The following is an 18,494-nucleotide window of genomic DNA, read 5'->3' as shown; positions in this document are numbered from 1 at the left end:
CTGGAATACTGATATGTACATTTACAGCAGGAACCTTATGGGAGAGACAATTGTTGAGCAGAGACCGTTGAAAGTATATAAATCACTTTAATAGTTAATAATAAAATTACATATATTGCAAAAACCATGTAATAATAGGCTTTTTCATATCTCACTCATACCATTCATACCAATTCACTCATTCTGTGACATTCGGGTTCAGCAATTTAACATTTCCTTCTCACATATTAGTTGTTGGTAATATGTATGACATTGGGAAAAAACAAGCATGGATTTTCTATAGGTCGACATATGTTTCGGCCCCTTTCAGTAGTACCATCGTTGTCTACGGTGGTCTGAATAGTCAATGTTGGGCCATCTTCAGGACAGTGATGATTTAGTAAAAGCTTACAGTCTTCACCCTTATTCGTATGAAAAGCCAAAGCTAAAAAACACAAATTAAACATATATTACATTGTATAACGGTCTGATCTCTTTTGGTTAGTCTCAAGGTAATGGCTTAATTACTATGCCAGAGAAACTGCACCAACCTGTGGCTGGCAAAATTGTTATGGACCACAGAGAAAAGATTTGATTGTAGGGTATCTTCTATATTCCCTTTATCTATAGCCCTAGAAAAAAAGGACAAAAACAAGGGAGATTACTGCCTTGTTTGATTGCTGAAAAAACATTTTGTTGTCGTATGGCATTTCAGAGCAAGTTTACAGTTCCCCCTTGAAGGTGGGTGGAGCTTCAGATTTCTGTAACTCAGTATCGCATCGTGAGATGTCTTCAGGATGAGGCTGATTGCATCGGCATTTAAACACGTTGTGTCTGAAAAAAAGAGAAAGGTGTTCAATGAACTACCCTTCTATAATCATATCGCAACAGCTCCAATTTTTGGATAGAAAATCATTTGTTTGCAGTGGTTGTGACCGGGCTTCAAATGAGGATGCAGTGTTATCGAAACTGAAACCTGGAGATGGTATTAATGTTACAACCTTTCTATTACATGCCTATAAAGTACCTAAGCTACCCTTAAGGCAGCGCGGTGACATCTTATACACCCGGGTGCTGTGCACAGTATAACGGAGAGTTTTTGCAGTTATCGATGACGCGCGCCTAGCCTTTCATTCACTGCTCTTTCGAGAGAGCTGTTCCTCACCGATGTTGTTTGTTAGAGCGATACAGCGTTATTGCTCAGACGGCGTCTCCTGGCGTGTGAATGAATCGCACTGGCTAGAGGGAGGGGCTGGATCTTGTTAAAAAGGGTCACGTGTTGCCAGATGAGGCTAATTGCATCAGCATTTAAACACGTTGTGTCTGTAATAAGGGATAGTTGTTCAGTGAACTACCCTTCTATAATCATATCGTAACAACTCCAATTTTTGAATAAAAAGTGCCATTTATTTACAATGGTTGTAAACGGGCTTTAGATGAGGATGCAGTGTAATCGAAACTGAAGCCTGAAGGTGGTGTTAATGTTACAACCTTTCTATTAGATACCTACAAGGTGCCTAAACTACCCGTGAGTAAGCGCGATGACAAATTGCACACCCGGGCGCTGTGCACGGTATAACGGAGAGTAGTTGTCTAAAACAGAGACATTATTCAGCTTCGGATACTTCAAATAAAAGTTACACTGTAGTCCGTGTAAATGTTTCCGGCTTGTTCCAGGTTCTCTGGAAAACGCAGCGAACAAGCAACATGCTGCACATTTACATATGGCCTCTTCATTAGCGCCGAAGTCCCATGTCAACAACATTCTTTCCGGCAACACGTGATCCTTTAAAAAGATCCAGCCCCTCCCTTCTGCAAATGTGATTTATTCACAAGCCAGGAGAAGCCGTCCGAGCAACAACGCTGCATTGCTCTAACAATACAGGTGAGGAGCAGTGCTCTCTTGAAAAAGTAGTGAGTTAAAGGCTAGGCACTAACCCCGTGGGCAGGGGATAACACGGCCCGGCGCGTTCGTCTAGTTACGCGATCCCCAGCACCAATAACTGCAACTACTCTCCGTTATACCGTGCACAGCGCCCGGGTGTGCAATTTGTCATCGCGCTTACTCACAGGTAGTTTAGGCACCTTGTAGGTATGTAATAGAAAGGTTGTAACATTAACACCACCTTCAGGCTTCAGTTTCGATTACACTGCATCCTCATCTAAAGCCCGTTTACAACCATTGTAAATAAATGGCACTTTTTATTCAAAAATTGGAGTTGTTACCATATGATTATAGAAGGGTAGTTCACTGAACAATTATCCCTTATTAAATGACACAACGTGTTTAAATGCCGATGCAATTAGCCTCATCTGGCAACACGTGACCCTTTTTAAAAAGATCCAGCCCCTCCCTCTAGCCAGTGCGATTCATTCACACGCCAGGAGACGCCGTCTGAGCAATAACGCTGTATCGCTCTAACGAACAACATCGGTGAGGAACAGCTCTCTCGAAAGAGCAGCGAATGAAAGGCTAGGCACTAACCCCGTGGGTAGGGGTTAACACGGCCCGGCGCGCGTCATCGACAACTGCAAAAACTCTCCGTTATACTGTGCACAGCACCCGGGTGTATAAGATGTCACCGCGCTGCCTTAAGGGTAGCTTAGGTACTTTATAGGCATGCAATAGAAAGGTTATAACATTAATACCATCTCCAGGTTTCAGTTTCGATAACACTGCATCCTCATTTGAAGCCCGGTCACAACCACTGCAAACAAATGATTTTCTATCCAAAAATTGGAGCTGTTGCGATATGATTATAGAAGGGTAGTTCATTGAACACCTTTCTCTTTTTTTCAGACACAACGGCCCTCATTACGACCCTGGCGGAGTGGGTTTACGCCAGCGGTATTCACGGCGGACCCGTCCGCCCTACTACGAGTTCCCGTAGCGCCATGGAGCGGTTTCCGCCTGGTTTTTCCGGGCGGAGAAATCCATGGCGCTACGGGACCTTGTTGTTAATTACGCCACCGTATTTTACGGTGGCGTAATTAACGCCTTCCCCACTCCCATTATACCCTATGGGGCAAAAATGGGAATGGGGAAGGGTAAAATGGGGAATGGGGATTTACCGCCCCGCCAAGGTCGGAATGGGTCGGTAAATCTGCCAACCCCCATGGCGGTATCGGCAGCTTTCCACCGTGCTCCATGGTGCATATTGCACCACGATTTCCGCCAGGGTCGTAATGAGGGCCAACGTGTTTAAATGCCGATGCAATCAGCCTCATCCTGAAGACATCTCACGATGCGATACTGAGTTACAGAAATCTGAAGCTCCACCCACCTTCAAGGGGGAACTGTAAGCTTGCTCTGAAATGCCATACGACAACAAAATGTTTTTTCAGCAATCAAACAAGGCAGTAATCTCCCTTGTTTTTGTCCTTTTTTTCTAGGGCTATAGATAAAGGGAATATAGAAGATACCCTACAATCAAATCTTTTCTCTGTGGTCCATAACAATTTTTCCGGCCACAGGTTGGTGCAGTTTCTCTGGCATAGTAATTAAGCCATTACCTTGAGACTAACCAAAAGAGATCAGACCGTTATACAATGTAATATATGTTTAATTTGTGTTTTTTAGCTTTGGCTTTTCATACGAATAAGGGTGAAGACTGTAAGCTTTTACTAAATCATCACTGTCCTGAAGATGGCCCAACATTGACTATTCAGACCACCGTAGACAACGATGGTACTACTGAAAGGGGCCGAAACATATGTCGACCTATAGAAAATCCATGCTTGTTTTTTCCCAATGTCATACATATTACCAACAACTAATATGTGAGAAGGAAATGTTAAATTGCTGAACCCGAATGTCACAGAATGAGTGAATTGGTATGAATGGTATGAGTGAGATATGAAAAAGCCTATTATTACATGGTTTTTGCAATATATGTAATTTTATTATTAACTATTAAAGTGATTTATATACTTTCAACGGTCTCTGCTCAACAATTGTCTCTCCCATAAGGTTCCTGCTGTAAATGTACATATCAGTATTCCAGCACCTGTATCTGTTGTGTCGCAAGACCTTAAAGAGAGGGGTAGTCAGTCTGTTACTTCTCTTTCCTTCCTTCATTCTCCCTGTTTACAGACCTGACCCCCCAAAACAAAAAATTTGGGAGTACCCATCACTATATCTATCAAACCTGGAATGAAGCCTGCCTGGTCTGGGAGGACCAGGCTGGGCATATGAGGAAGGAGCCTGTCAGCTAGGAGTTTGACAAGGATCTTATTATCGGTATTTATCAAGGATAGGGTTCTATATGAGGAACATTTACATGGGTCTTTGTCGGGCTTAAGTAAAACCGTTACCAGTGCCGTCCTAGTAGATTCTGGAAGTGTACCAGCTGCTCTGACAAACTCAAACATATTTCATAACTGTGGAATAAGGAGATCAGGGTAAGCCTTGTACATTTTAGCCGTGATGCCTTCTAACCCAGGGGCCTTACCACTCGGGAGAGAACAAATCACCTTGAGCAATTCCTCGCCCAAAAGAGGATCATTCAGTAAAGCGCCCTGCTCTGGGTCGAGCCACCCCAGTGCAATCCTATCAAGTATTGTGCAATGGCATCATGGTCGGTAGTAAGTTGCGTCGAGTACAGCCTCTCATAGAAGGCCCAAAATACCTCATTGATTTCTACATTGTCTCTGACAATGTCCCCAGATTCCCGCTCTAGCTCCAGTATAGAAACTGGATGCCTCTCCTGTTTAATTGCCCAAGCTAGAGTTCTACTAGGGCGATCCCCCTCCCCATATCTGGCTGTCACAATAGGATCTCCCAAGAAGCATTCCTCACTAGCAATTAGCGTACAGATCTCCTCCCTCTTTTTCCCTAACAGGGACTGTAGTTCCCGAGTGTCTGTCTGTACCTGCGTGGCCTCCAGGCTCTTAATTTCCCCTTCTAAGGCCGAGATAGACCTATGGATGCTTTTCAGGACACCCCCTTCCTTAGAAGAAACAGAAACTGTTGTTTGGGGGGTAGAGGATCTGTCCCTATCTACTGTCAAAGCCATATTAAAATCACCTGCCCATACCACTTCATAGCCAGGGAAGGAATGTAAGAATTCTGCACATGTTTGAAAGACGTCTGGGCAGACATAATTAGGACCATAGATACTAATAAAGAGGATACGCCATCCCTTTATATCCCCTGAAACCAGGACGAAATGACCGTCTGTGTCTGTAATAAATTTATGGAGTTTAAACTCCAAAGACTGATACATAGCCACTCCCCAAGATTGAGAAGAATAGGAAGAGCCATATCTATGCACCCCCCAACTGGTGAGATTGGGGAGATTTTGCACTATCCCTAACTGAGTCTCTTTAATACACATAACATTCGCCCGGTGGTTCCTAGCCTAGTTCGTAATCAGACGCACTTTTTTACTATTAGTAAACCCTTATATATTCCAAGTTAGTATGGTTATGACCCCTCCCAACTGGGCATCACTCCCTACATAATTCACAATGTATGATTGGACCATGCAACCTTACTTGCGCTTGTCTTGTATGGACTCTCTGTATCTGGTAGTGTGCCTTTTGCATTTGAGCATTCAATCGTGTGTAATTGTGCATGCCAACAGAAGTGTATGCGCCCCCCCTTTCTTAGAAACATACTCAAGCTTGAGCCATTAACACTTTGCTCCCTCCCACATCCACGCCAGAAACACCAACCTACCGGCTCCCCTAACTCACCCACACCCTAAACATAGCCAACAACAACTTAAGTCAAACTAAATTGCCACCGGGCGCTGGGGGGGTGCTGGCGTCCTCTGCGCCTCCTTGTGGCCTCAGACTCCGTACAATATATTACACTCGCTTCAATGACTGTATTTCCCAAACAATTTTTAACAGACTGAAGTGGGAGAATGGGAGAAAAGACTCCCCCCAATCTCCTCGCGACCCTGGCCCAGAGGATCGCGGCCCAGACACCCACCACAAGATGAATTCGTCTATCTACCAGACGACCAAATACCCTGGTTCAAGAACATACGGATGTGCCCACCAGCCTGCCCACCAGCCTGCCCTACTCAAGCCGACACCTGCGGCATGGATGAACTCGACTAAGACCTCAACAACAAGCACCCACATCGTTAGAGATGCCATGATGACCTAGCCAACTGTCAAGAACACACGTGCCACCATGCACACTGGACACCACACACCAACCCACACAAAGAATATAATCAGTGCTATGACGTAGGCGACGGATACACCCACTGACGCGCATCTTTATTATTTTTCACATAGATTTTCCAAAATGCAGAAACGCAAGACGCACAGAGCACTCGCTTACACGCTTGCTGATGCTTCTCCCGACCCTTGCATCGTGATGAGAATATAACGAAGACATGATACTGCCTATGAAGCCATGTTGCACCGCAACACAGGTGCCGTGCATTACTCATCCCCACCTATGAACCAGGCCCAAGTAGGCTGCAAGCAAGAGCCGCCATGAACACTGAACGAGCAAGAGTACAAGTGCCCACCGTGTAGAACGAGCCCAGCGAGAGTTGACAGCCAAGGGAACGATGTTGCAACTCGTATGCTACCAGCCGACGCCAAGGTCACACCTGTAAGCAAAGCCAAGCACGCAGAAGCAAATACAACTTTAAATGTGCAGAATTCTGCCTCAGCTACGGTCTCTCCTCACGTGACCAAGCCAACCTGACAAGGTGCCAGACCCATGAGGGAGAAGTCGCCTGGGTCCCACGTCTGGGACACAGGTTGCAACAATGAAATGACCCAATGGACACCTACAGCGATGGGAATGGTCTGCTCTCAGGCCTATGAGAAAATCCGCACATTGTCTGCACGAACACATAGTTACATATTGTTGCTAGTGACAGGTACACCGGGAGCTGGGAACAACGATGGTCCCAGGCTGGGGGCTCACGAGTGGACCAATCAGAACATGGGGGCACTCATCACTGACGCCACTAACATTAGCCAATCATTAGGGGTTTTTGTGTAACAATTTTCAGGTATCTAATAGAAGGGACAACCCAAGTGTACCACCTGACTGACCCTCAACCACTAATAATATTCTCTTTATGTATGCTATACTAACCCTACCACTCGAGAAACCAATCCAGAGTGGCAATAGGTTTTTCGCTAACTTTCCCAGGTGACGCAAGTAGCGCGTCATACTGAGGCAAAAAGGGGCCTGCGAGCCCCACGAATTTTGAGAGTCTGGACAGACGCGTACGATCCTAGACCCACCCCTGCCGTTGCTCAATAAACAGCAGAACCACCTTGCTTCTTGCGTGTGTCTCATACTCATTTTTGGGAAACACGGGAGGAGTTGGGGCCTCCCAGCCCGGAGGTCCGCGGACGGCCCAGCCGACTCCGGTCCGCGGACGGCCCAGCCAACCCCGGGAGAAACACCCCGACAAGTTGAGACACCTGTCCCCCTACTAATGACACTGTGATGCCCACCTATCCACGCATTTAACCTTGTGGGCTAGGCTGCCGCTTCATGGGGTCCCCGGAGGGCAGGATCCCAGACCAAGGATATTCATGGCATATCTTTCAGGCTCTTTGGGGTTAGTGAAGAAAGCGGCCTAGAATAGCGTACACCTTTTTCCCTCAAAATGTTTTTAACTTTTTGGAATGTCTTTCTCTGATCCTGCACTTGTGGGCTGAAATCTGGGAATAGGCGTATCATCGATGAACCCCATTGCAGAGTTTGCTTTTCTCTCGCCACTCACAACAGGGTGTTGCGGTCCCTACAATTAAAGATCCGGGCTATTGTGGCTCATTTGGGAGCACCCGGTGGTGGTCTAGTAGCTAGCGAGCAGTGGGCCCTTTTGACCATGAACATATTCGTGACAGGCGGGTCATCCAGTATCTCCTTAAGAAGTTTTTCAACAAACAGTTCCATGTTTTCTATATGAGTGCTCTCGGCCAACCCTGTAATACTAATGTTATTCCTCCTAGACCTCCCTTCGAGATCGTCGTTTTTAGCCACCACTCTTTTAACAGTTTGCTGCAGGGATGCCACCTCTCTTTGGAGTGCCGCAATCTTATATTCCCCTCCCCGATCCTTTGCTCAGCCTCTGACATCCTACCACATAGCTTCTCAATTTGGACTGCTGGAACATCCACTTTGCAGGTCAAAGCATTTATTTTAGCCCCAAGAGTATCAGTGCTCCCCTTCAGGGCTAATAGAGTTTGGTTTAAGACCGCGATATCGAGATGATTAGCAATGGGTGGTTCCTGCACAGGTTGGTCCCGATCTGACTTGGTGAATTGCTCCATTTTGGACTGCCGTTTCTGGTTGCCCGTTCCAACAGAAGCCTAAGGCGGTAATGCCAAATTCCTGTTCACTCCCCAAGTCTATGGTTTATGATTGACCTATGTACATATCGTGGTCGAGTCCTCGGTTACGTGACACCTGTACAGGAAGGGCTCACTATGGCAGAGTCTTATGGACCCAAACTGCGGGGAGAGGCGGACGCCCAAACCCAGGATAAGGACAAGGCCGTATTTCGTGTCTCAGTGCCTGCTTGCAGCTCAAACCCAATGTTTTAGGGCCCGGGGCTCACAGGGGGTGACCCCAATTGATCAAAAAATAGTTTGATTCCTAGTGTTATGACCCAGGTCTCCCAGGAGCCCCCTGCCACAAGAAACTATGTGCGTGCTATGACTCCTAGACAGAGGTAGCAGGGAGCAGGGCTACATGCCATGAGGCATTCCCAATCAGAAATAGGCCACACTGTGAAGGAAGTCTCTACGCTGTTCCTCGGGTGTGCAGATCTGGTCAGGATATGGGCAAGAAAATAGGAGAAAAAAAAGACAAAAAAAGAGGGGGTGCAAGCCGGTGACTCACAGGTGCCAGTGGTGCCGTCTGTGGCCTAATCAGTTTATATGGGAGAGGTTGCGCGGTGTACAGAGATGCTCCAGGGCTCCTCCTGCTACCCCAACCTACCACTGTGCCATGCCACCAGGCGTGCCTCCTCTGCTCACTCCCTGTGCTGCTGGTGCGCTCTGGCACTGGCCAAGCACGCAGAGCCCCTCAGCAAGGGCCCCCGCCTGATGTCAGGGGAAGCAAGGGTCAACAGCCCAACCACTCAGGGACCCCCAAGGAGGAGGGCAAAGAGGCCGATCGTGCAGCCAGGGAGCCAAGCGACCCAATCCCAGGTCGGGTTGATCCACCAGGTGTGCTCCCGAAGAGAGCCAAGTCAGGGGCACCAGACGCCCCTGATCAAGGTGGTAGACCACAACCACGGGGGCCGCGGACCGAAAGGCCCACCCGGAGCTCCTTGTTGCCGAAATCTTTGGCAACAGGGGAGGTGCACACCTTAATCACCAACGCCGCAGTCTCCACAGGCCCCAACATAGCCCATCATCTCCGTGCCTCAGAGAGTTCATGGGCGCTAGGACTCACAACAGATGTCCCAAAGTTATTCCGATGCAAATGTCCGGAAGTTTCAAGTCTCCAGCTGCAGCGGTGTGGCTAAATTCCACCAGGATTCTGGAGTCTCAGACCGAGCGCTCTCAGGCTGCGGCCATTTCTGATGCCGCGCAACAGCGCCCCCAGAAGAGTGCCTTTTCAAGAACTTAAAAATGTATATATTTGGTGTTGTTACTTGTCTAGTGGCCATGACACCCATACCTAGAAAAGCAATGCTGCAGACATATACATAAAATGTTACTGGATTGCATTATGCCATGGAATCCATAGAATATTGATATGTCACACCATCAAAACAATTGATATTAATGTATCATGAAAGGCAGACTTGTGTCCCTTCCTTGTGCTGTCCCTTCACAATAACATGCCTGGCAACTTTATATAAGCCCACACAGAGGTTTGTTGCCTGCGATTTTTCAAATGCCTTAATAGCCACATTTTGCTAGTTGATGCATTTAAGGACATTTCCTAAACTGAATTATTGTGGAGAATATAAAACTAGATTTGGATTCATTCAAAACAAAGATGTGATTTAGGAAACAGTGCTAGTTTTTATAGATGCCGAGAAGGCTCTTGACAGAGTGAATGAGGCATTCTTGGAGTCAACAATTCAGAGGTTGGGGTTTGGATTACGGTTTTTACAGATAATAAGATGTTTACATAATGACGCAATGGCAAGGATTTGGGTGAACAATGAGGCTTCTGCCTCATTCAAACTTGAAAGAGGTACGAGGCAAGGATGCCCATTATTACCGTTTTTATTTAACTTAGTATTGTAATCCTTTATTGCATATATACATAGAGAAAACGGAATTAGGGGTCTCACATTTGACGGGACGGAAATTAAAGTATTGTCATATGCAGATGACGTGGTGTTTGTATTATCAAATCCAGGGGATGGTAGTAATGCTTTGAACAGAGCATTTGAAAGAGTGGGTAAACTCTCAGGACATAGAGTAAATTGGGAAAAGTCAGAGGTTTTTCCACTCTCAGAGACGTGTAGAAGAGGCGACCTTAAAGAATGGATTTTAAATAGATGGATTTGCAGGTTAGATATTTAGGAATATATCTTATTAGGGACCTGAAGAGAATTGTTGAGCTAAATATAGACATTTTGATTGGAGATCTAATTAAATACATCAGGAAATGGGAGAGCTTAAACCTTTGAATTTGGGCTAAGGTTAATGCCATTAAAATGACTCTATAACCAAAAGTATTATATTTGGTCCAGTCACTTTCCTTACCTTTTACCAAAAAACTATGAAAAAATGTATTGATAATACATTCCAGAGGGATCTGTGGGGTGAGAAAGGAAAAGCAAAAATTCCTAGATATATTATGATACGTAAAATACAGGAAGGATGATGCGGTTATCCAGATCTTTATCTAAAACAAGGCTGCCCACTATATGGTGTCTAATAAGTATGAGCTAATTTGGCTAACAATTGAAAGGGAAGTATTTCATCTATTGGAACTAGATAATATTTTCTCGATAGGGAGAATCCCCTTGAAACTAAATAGACTACCAGTTATAGATGAGAAACGCACAACTCTAATATCTTGGATGACTGAAAATGACCAGAACATAATTTACATTACAAAGCTTCCCCTTGGGGGAATCCTGGTCTTCAATTGGCATATAAAACTCTATACTGGCATAGTTGGATCCAAAAGGCATTCTGAAGATAGGGGATATTATTCAAGATGCTCATGTAGTTCCCTTCTTGGAGATACAGAGGAAGTTTGGTTTGGAAACGAGGGAGTTTAATAAGTTTAAAGAAATAAAGACACTTTTCATCAAAGGCTGGGAATGCTGTCAGGCCCATTGGAAAAAGAACTGACAGGGTGTGTAATAATCAAATCGTCCCCACGGGCAGTATCTAGCTATATTAATGTAATGTCTTTAGATGTTCCTACTTTTAGGCCGTGGACAAATTGAAAGATACATTGGGAAATGAGTTACAATGTGCAATTTCAGAGGAAGAGTGGAGAAAAGTATTACAGTTGGGTTACAGAAACAAATTAGATTTAAACCTGCAACTTATTCATCAAAAAACTGTGGGTCGTTTGTACTGGACGCCTGTACATATGCATACCTTTGATCTTCTAGACAATGAAGTGTGTTGGGTATGTGAGAAAGGGAGGGGGACTATAGTTCATATGTTATGGACTTGGCTAAAATAGAAGGGTTTATGGGGAGATGTATTGGATAGGTTTGACGTAGTGTTATCTTTAAGTTTTCTGAGAACACCATTGTCTACAATCCTTCTGTCGCATAAAGGAAGATGTATGACTGCTAAAAGGTATAGATGTTGGATTGACATAGCTTTAATGGTGGGATTGAGTCAAATTTTAAGATTGTGGAAAACTAGGAAAAAGCTGCAAGTGGAGGATTGGGTCAATGATATGCAGTTGCTGTCGGGTTTTGAAAAGTATATGTATTATGGGCGAAACCAGGAGGATACTTATATGTATCTTTGGACACCCTTTAATGATTTGTATGGTTTATAGAAATACATTTTGGGAATGAAGTCCTGTATCAAGAATCCGATGTTTGCATGTTCATACATGTAGGGGTACATATGATGTGCGTCTGTTGTGTGAGAGTCTTTGTTTTGTTTTGTCTTGTCTTTTTTTCTTTCCTTCTCTTTTTCTTTAATGTCCCTCTTTTTTTTTCTCTTTATTTTCTAGATCTTAGTTAATATGCAAGCACATTGGTTGCACTCAGAGGGTTAACAACAATATGGTGTTGATCATTTTGCTAGTGTATTTGTTAGATATATAGGGGCCGATTCATGGAACAAACGTGCGCCGAAAATCCCTGCGCAAGCAGGCGCAAGCAGGCGCAAGCAGGCGCAAGCGCAAAAAAACAGGCGCACGCGCACGCGTGCGATTCATGGAAGTCCCTGCGCGTGTTTACCTCGGGATGTGCGCTAAACCCGTGCATGGCGCACACGTCACTGCAACATCCCGAAAGGCGTGCTCGACGCGCACAGTGAAAGCGCACAACCTCGGCGCATACACCAGAAAGTGGGCAGAACACGGGGCGTAACGCGCGGAATGGGGAACAATGCGTGAAAATAAGGGCGTAACTGGGGATGTACTGCAGGGAAGCAGACGGAACGCCCACACGCACTCGAACCACACGTATTCATGGAATCGAATAGGGCAAAGCCACGCACAGCCAAAGACACACACAAGCCGAAACACGTCCGCCACACGAAGGCAGGCGGTAGCGTCCCTGCGCATTACAAAAGTGGCAACATACAGCAATTGGGCCTGTGCGAGCGGGGCACGTGTATTTCGAGGGTGCGCGGGAAGTTACACACGCGATTGCGGGGTACGTGTATTTCGGGGGTGCGTGGGAATTTGCACACGCGATTGAGCAGGGTACGTGTATTTCGGGGGGCGCGGGAAGTTACACACGCGATTGAGCGGGGTACGTGTATTTCGGGGCTGCGCGGGAAGTTACACACGTGATTGAGCGGGGTACGTGTATTTCGGGGGGTGCGCGGGAAGTTACACACGCGATTGAGCGGGGTACGTGTATTTCGGGGTTGCGCGGGAAGTTACACACGTGATTGAGCGGGGTACGTGTATTTCGGGGGTGCGCGGGAAGTTTCACACGCGATTCCATCAGGGTACGTGTATTACAGGGGTGCGGGGGAAGTGTCACACGCGACATCAGCAGGATACATGTATTCCAGGGGTGCGCGGGAAGTTCCACACGCGATTCCATCAGGGTACGTGTATTACAGGGGTGCGCGGGAAGTTCCACACGCGATCTCATCAGGGTACGTGTATTACAGGGGTCCGCGGGGAGCACCACACGTGAATTGCACGTGTGGGTCCTGCCAGGTGTTCCCTCTACACCCTCCACGGCCCCTGCAGGTGGCTCACACCACAGGGGCCTACCCTGCACATGTCCTGCAGGCACCCCATCCACCATGGCCATGCCCCTCAGCCAACCCACATGTCAACTTGCACTACTGCCACCCAACGCATGTCCCCCTGCACCCCCAGCCACCAGGGTCACCCTCCACCAGGCCCCCACCCATGTCTCCCACCCCCCACCCCCCAGCAGTGCAGGGTCACCCTCCACCAGGCCCCCACCCATGTCTCCCACCACCCCCACCCCCAGCAGTGCAGGGTCACCCTCCACCAGGCCCCCACCCATGTCTCCCACCACCCCCACCCCCCAGCAGTGCAGGTTCATCCTCCACCAGGCCCCCACCCATGTCTCCCACACCCCCACCCCCCAGCAGTGCAGGGTCACCCTCCACCAGGCCCCGACCCATGTCTCCCACCCCCCCACCCCCCAGCAGTGCAGGGTCACCCTCCACCAGGCCCCCACCCATGTCTCCCATTCCCCCCACCCCCCAGCACTGTGGGGCACCTGCCAGCAGGCCCCCACCCATGTCTCCCACCACCCCCACCCCCCAGCAGTGCAGGGTCACCCTCCACCAGGCCCCCACCCATGTCTTCCACCACCCCCACCCCCCAGCCACCAGGGGCAGCCTCCACCAGGCCCCCACTCATGTCCCCTATTACCCCCACCCCCCAGCAGTGCAAGGGCAGCCTCCACCAGGCCCCCACTTCTGTCTCCCACCACCCCCACCCCCCAGCAGTGCAGGGGCAGCCTCCACCAGGCCCCCATTCCTGTCTCCCAGCACCCCCACCCCCCCAGCCACCAGGGGCAGCCTCCACCAGGTCCCCACTCATGTCTACCACCACCCCCACCCCCCAGCCACCAAGGGCAGCCTCCACCAGGCCCCCACTCATGTCCACCACCACCCCCACCCCCCAGCCACCAGGGGCAGCCTCCACCAGGCCCCCACTCATGTCTCCCACCACCCCCACCCCCCAGCAGTGCAGGGGCAGCCTCCACCAGGCCCCCACCCATGTCCCCTATTACACCCATCTTGACATGTCAATTTTCTCTAACTCTGCCTACAGTTTAGCATGATCTATGGTGTTGAACGCTGTGGCAAAGTCTATCAAGAGAATGTAAAGAAGTGGCGTAGACTTAATACAAGGCTGTCAGGTTAAAGAATAGGCTATGAAAGTGTTGTAGATACAAGAGAGGCTCTTTTGGATACCAGTAGGCAACTCACACAGTACTTTTTATTCTTTGATCCACTTCTCAATGCTTCTTAATATACAAGTTGCAAAGATCTTACTCGGCCTTCCCAATAAAGACAGAGTCAATAGTTTCTGGGATCATCTCTTTTGCAGTGTTTGAACACAGGGATAATACATGATTGGTTCCAAGAAGAAGAAATACATCTGGTACCAACAATACGCCCGAAGAGTGGCATTATAATAGCTGCCCATTATTCAGGGTTAGCTCGCATGACCATATTAAAAACCCTTCAGGGCCAGGAGCTCTGGATTGCTTTAATTTCTTTATTATTATAACAATATCCTCTCTACAGTCCTCAAGCTATAACATACCATGAGTAGTTATTATAGTATTAGAGCAATCATTACATTTTCCAGCTATATATAATTGCCAAATCTTGCCAAATCTTAGCTGATATAACATTGGTTAATGTTATTTCTGATTGCTTCTCCTTATTATTAAAAACATGCCATATATATTTACTATTGTTCTCATTTAGGGCCTCGTAAAGGTTCTGCCAAGTGCAATTGGCAGTAGACATGTGATGGTGTTTCATCCAATTTCTGTACTTTCCGTTTACAGAATTGATCAACGTTTAATGGCATACCTTTATAATGTCTTGCCTCAATCATCGCTTTTCACCAGTTATCATACTATCGTATTGATGTACATGCTTTACCTTTTCTCTGAATCGTAGGGATATTTTCCTTATCAAAAACAAACTGTTGATAGAACTGATGCAGTCTATCATTTTATCTGGACAATCGTAGTACTTGTATATATTCTTTCAAGAGTTGACATATGTGTTGTCACTGCTTCAATGTTTGAATTGGACCAGCCCACACGGTTTAGGGTTTATATAGCAGGATCGCTGTCTTTTGAGAAATTCTCTCACATTGATTTGCCAATCAAGCAAATCCTCTCACTCCCCAAAAAAACATCTATTGTGGAGGACTTGTCACCCATTATCCATGTTAAGGCAGGCAGAATGTCCCCAGAAGTGGCTCCGTTCATAAAAGTCACCTACAGGTTACAAAAAATACTCCACCCATTTGGTAGCCATAGCGGTAGATTTGGCATGCCTATTAGACACTGTATGTGATGTAAAGACACCTTTCTGTGATAGCTTGCAATATATACACAGAAAGTTCAAGTCACCCCCCCCCCCCCAATCAAAATATGAGTGTCAACGTTACCAGGTCTATATGTTGTTAAGGTCTTGTAGATACCTATTTATATGGTGTTGGTACACCCTCCCCCGGGTGGGGGGTCATATATGTTTACCAAAAGGATGTGGAAGTCCTTGCTCAACTCAACCACCACCTTTAAAACATTTCTTATATGCGTCAATTGTGGTAATTCCCAAGCATTACATTTGTTCAAGTACAGAGTTAACAAAACCTTGAATGGGCGACCTATCCTGCTGGTTTGTTAAAGGACGTAACCCATTGAATACGACATCCCATCTCCTATGTCTCTTGAACCATACTATGTCTGACCTATGAAAACAGTTATATGCGCCCTCATCAGAGAACACATGAGCATGGCCATGGGTGTTCCAGGAACTTATTATAATGCTACATTCAGGTATGATGGGTTGGTGCTGGCAAAAAACAGAGTAGCCACTCCCAATATGTCTTTGCCACTATGGTTTCATCTTGCTTTTTTGTAAAGGCTGTGAGTATAGTGACTGCAGTGTAACTCATTTTATTGGCCCCTCATTTTTTGGTTAGGTTTAGGCTTCACTACTTGATCAATATCAAAGTCCCACTTCAGTAGGAGCTGGGTACAACTTCTTACCAGTGCCACAACCTCAGCATCACAGCAATGGACTTTCATACAAGTAGTATCAAAATCCTCCACCTGCTCCACATAGTCAAAGTCTCTATTTTGTAAAACACGCAAGGAGGGGGGGTGACTAAACAACGTCAAAAGAGTACTTCTGTTCATTGCTTGGTTGTCATCCTCAAAAAGGTGGGATTCAGTAAATGTAGTTGACAGTAGACACACAGCCTGACTATCTGTAACCACATGGGCATAGGACAGCTCCAGGATTGCCTTGACTGACACCACCAGGTCTTCAATACAGGCAGGAGCCAAAGGTTGGCTCTGTATAGATGGGGAATGTATACATTTGCAGAGTTCCTCAGCATTTTAACTACACACATCCAGTGGCAAAGTCATGTGTTCTGATTTATTTTTTATTACAGCATTTTAGAGTCCATGAAGTCAGGTTGCCCAATATATTATCAGTTCTTCTTGTATCTCTTGCTGCTTTCTTACAGGCGTTTTCTTTTTGTTAAGGAACTCTATTTTGACTATTTGGTGGATAATAGGGGAATTTGAGCTTTTACGGGCCTCAACCGTTAATTTTTATCATCATGCTCAATCTCTCCTCTGTTGTGCTCTCTCTTCCCCTCTCTCTATCACTCTCTCTTTCTCTCTCTCTCAATACTGTGTGCTGAAATAGTAAGGGAATGCCACATGACAGGAAGGGCTTTCCATGGTGCTGGTGGCTAATCCCTGTCCATTCTTCAGATACATCTAAAACAGTGATTCCAATGCAGGCTATGAGGCCCTCAAGACACAAAGTGGCCAGCAAATTACATATCTTTTGCTGAGCTCTGGCCTGGCACCTAGAATTACAAAGAGTGATAAACACACATTAAATGTCCTTCTTGCACAAGTTTAACTACTCTCAGACAACACACAGGTCCACAGGTCAATTCATCTCCCCTGCCTTTCTATAGTGTGTGAATTTATCTGGTGTGGATACTTCTCAGTGGTGATTAAACAACACACATTGATGCTTCAGTTGTATTTATTTATTATGGGAAGACACTGATGACAACAGACAGAAGGAGGCAGCAGACGGATAATTGAAGAGATAAGCAAGAATGGACAAGTGAGTCACCTGTTTAAATAGGTACCTAGAAAGGTACCTAATTATTATGATAATATGGTAAACAGTAGTCTGATAGGGCACGAAGGGGAGGGCTTAAAATGCTACGTTGTGGAAGTTCAATAATCTTGTGTGCATATTGTTCCAATTTCCATTTCTGTCAACACACCGTCTTTCCTGGTGTTACCTTCGGTTCATTTCACCCTTTCAACGAGCTTTAATTAATCATCCTCCAAGTTAAATAAAAAAGTATATATCACCCTCCAAATGAACTTCAATCAATTGTCCAATTTGGGATCACCGCCACTTTATGCAGCAGGTGTTGGAGACTGACCATGTTTCCTAATCGTCTTTCCTAGAATTGTACACTTGACATTTAATTAACCTACTAAAGCCACAGTTGTTGTTGCTGTTTTCGCCTTTGATCATTGATTTCTTCAAAAGATACTTTCATTGTTGTATCACCTTTCAGCATCTCCTTTTGGAACGTTAGCTCACTTCCTGAACATAAATGAACGAATTACTATTTATCCTAGTGGAATCTGTCCCAGAGAGGGGTTAATTTGTGCACACTCGAAATGCATTCCCAAATATATACATATGCTCTTTTTGTTTTAAATATTATTTTAAAGGGAACTTCACTAATGCTGAAATGTGAAATTGTAATGGTTATGAAAGTAATAAAACATGTGAGAGCAATTACTGAACATTGTCTGCTTTCCATTTCCTAGATCTGTGGGCTTCCTTTTGAGATATGCCGTGAATGCCTTGTCAAGACTCATATGCACTGAGTGAAGTATTTGAATCCCTTTGCCTGATGATATAGTGAGCGTGTTTGTCTACAAATTGCTTTTAGATGAACTAATGCATGATTCATGTGCACTGCTTTCAACAAAAGACCCATCTGTCTGGACTTGCTTGCCGTCTACTAGTGATAAGATGCATTGGTCTGCATAGAACAGGTGACATGCAACACATACACAATCAACTGCAATGAATAAAACACATGTTCGTATATTTTATGTCAAAACGCAGATATGGCTGAGTAGTGAAAAGTAAAAACCATTGGAGCA

The sequence above is a fragment of the Ambystoma mexicanum genome, chromosome 8, assembly GCF_040938575.1.
Source record: "Ambystoma mexicanum isolate Mex_15411 chromosome 8, UKY_AmexF1_1, whole genome shotgun sequence".
NCBI lineage: Eukaryota > Metazoa > Chordata > Amphibia > Caudata > Ambystomatidae > Ambystoma > Ambystoma mexicanum.
This window is presented reverse-complemented; position numbering follows the sequence as displayed.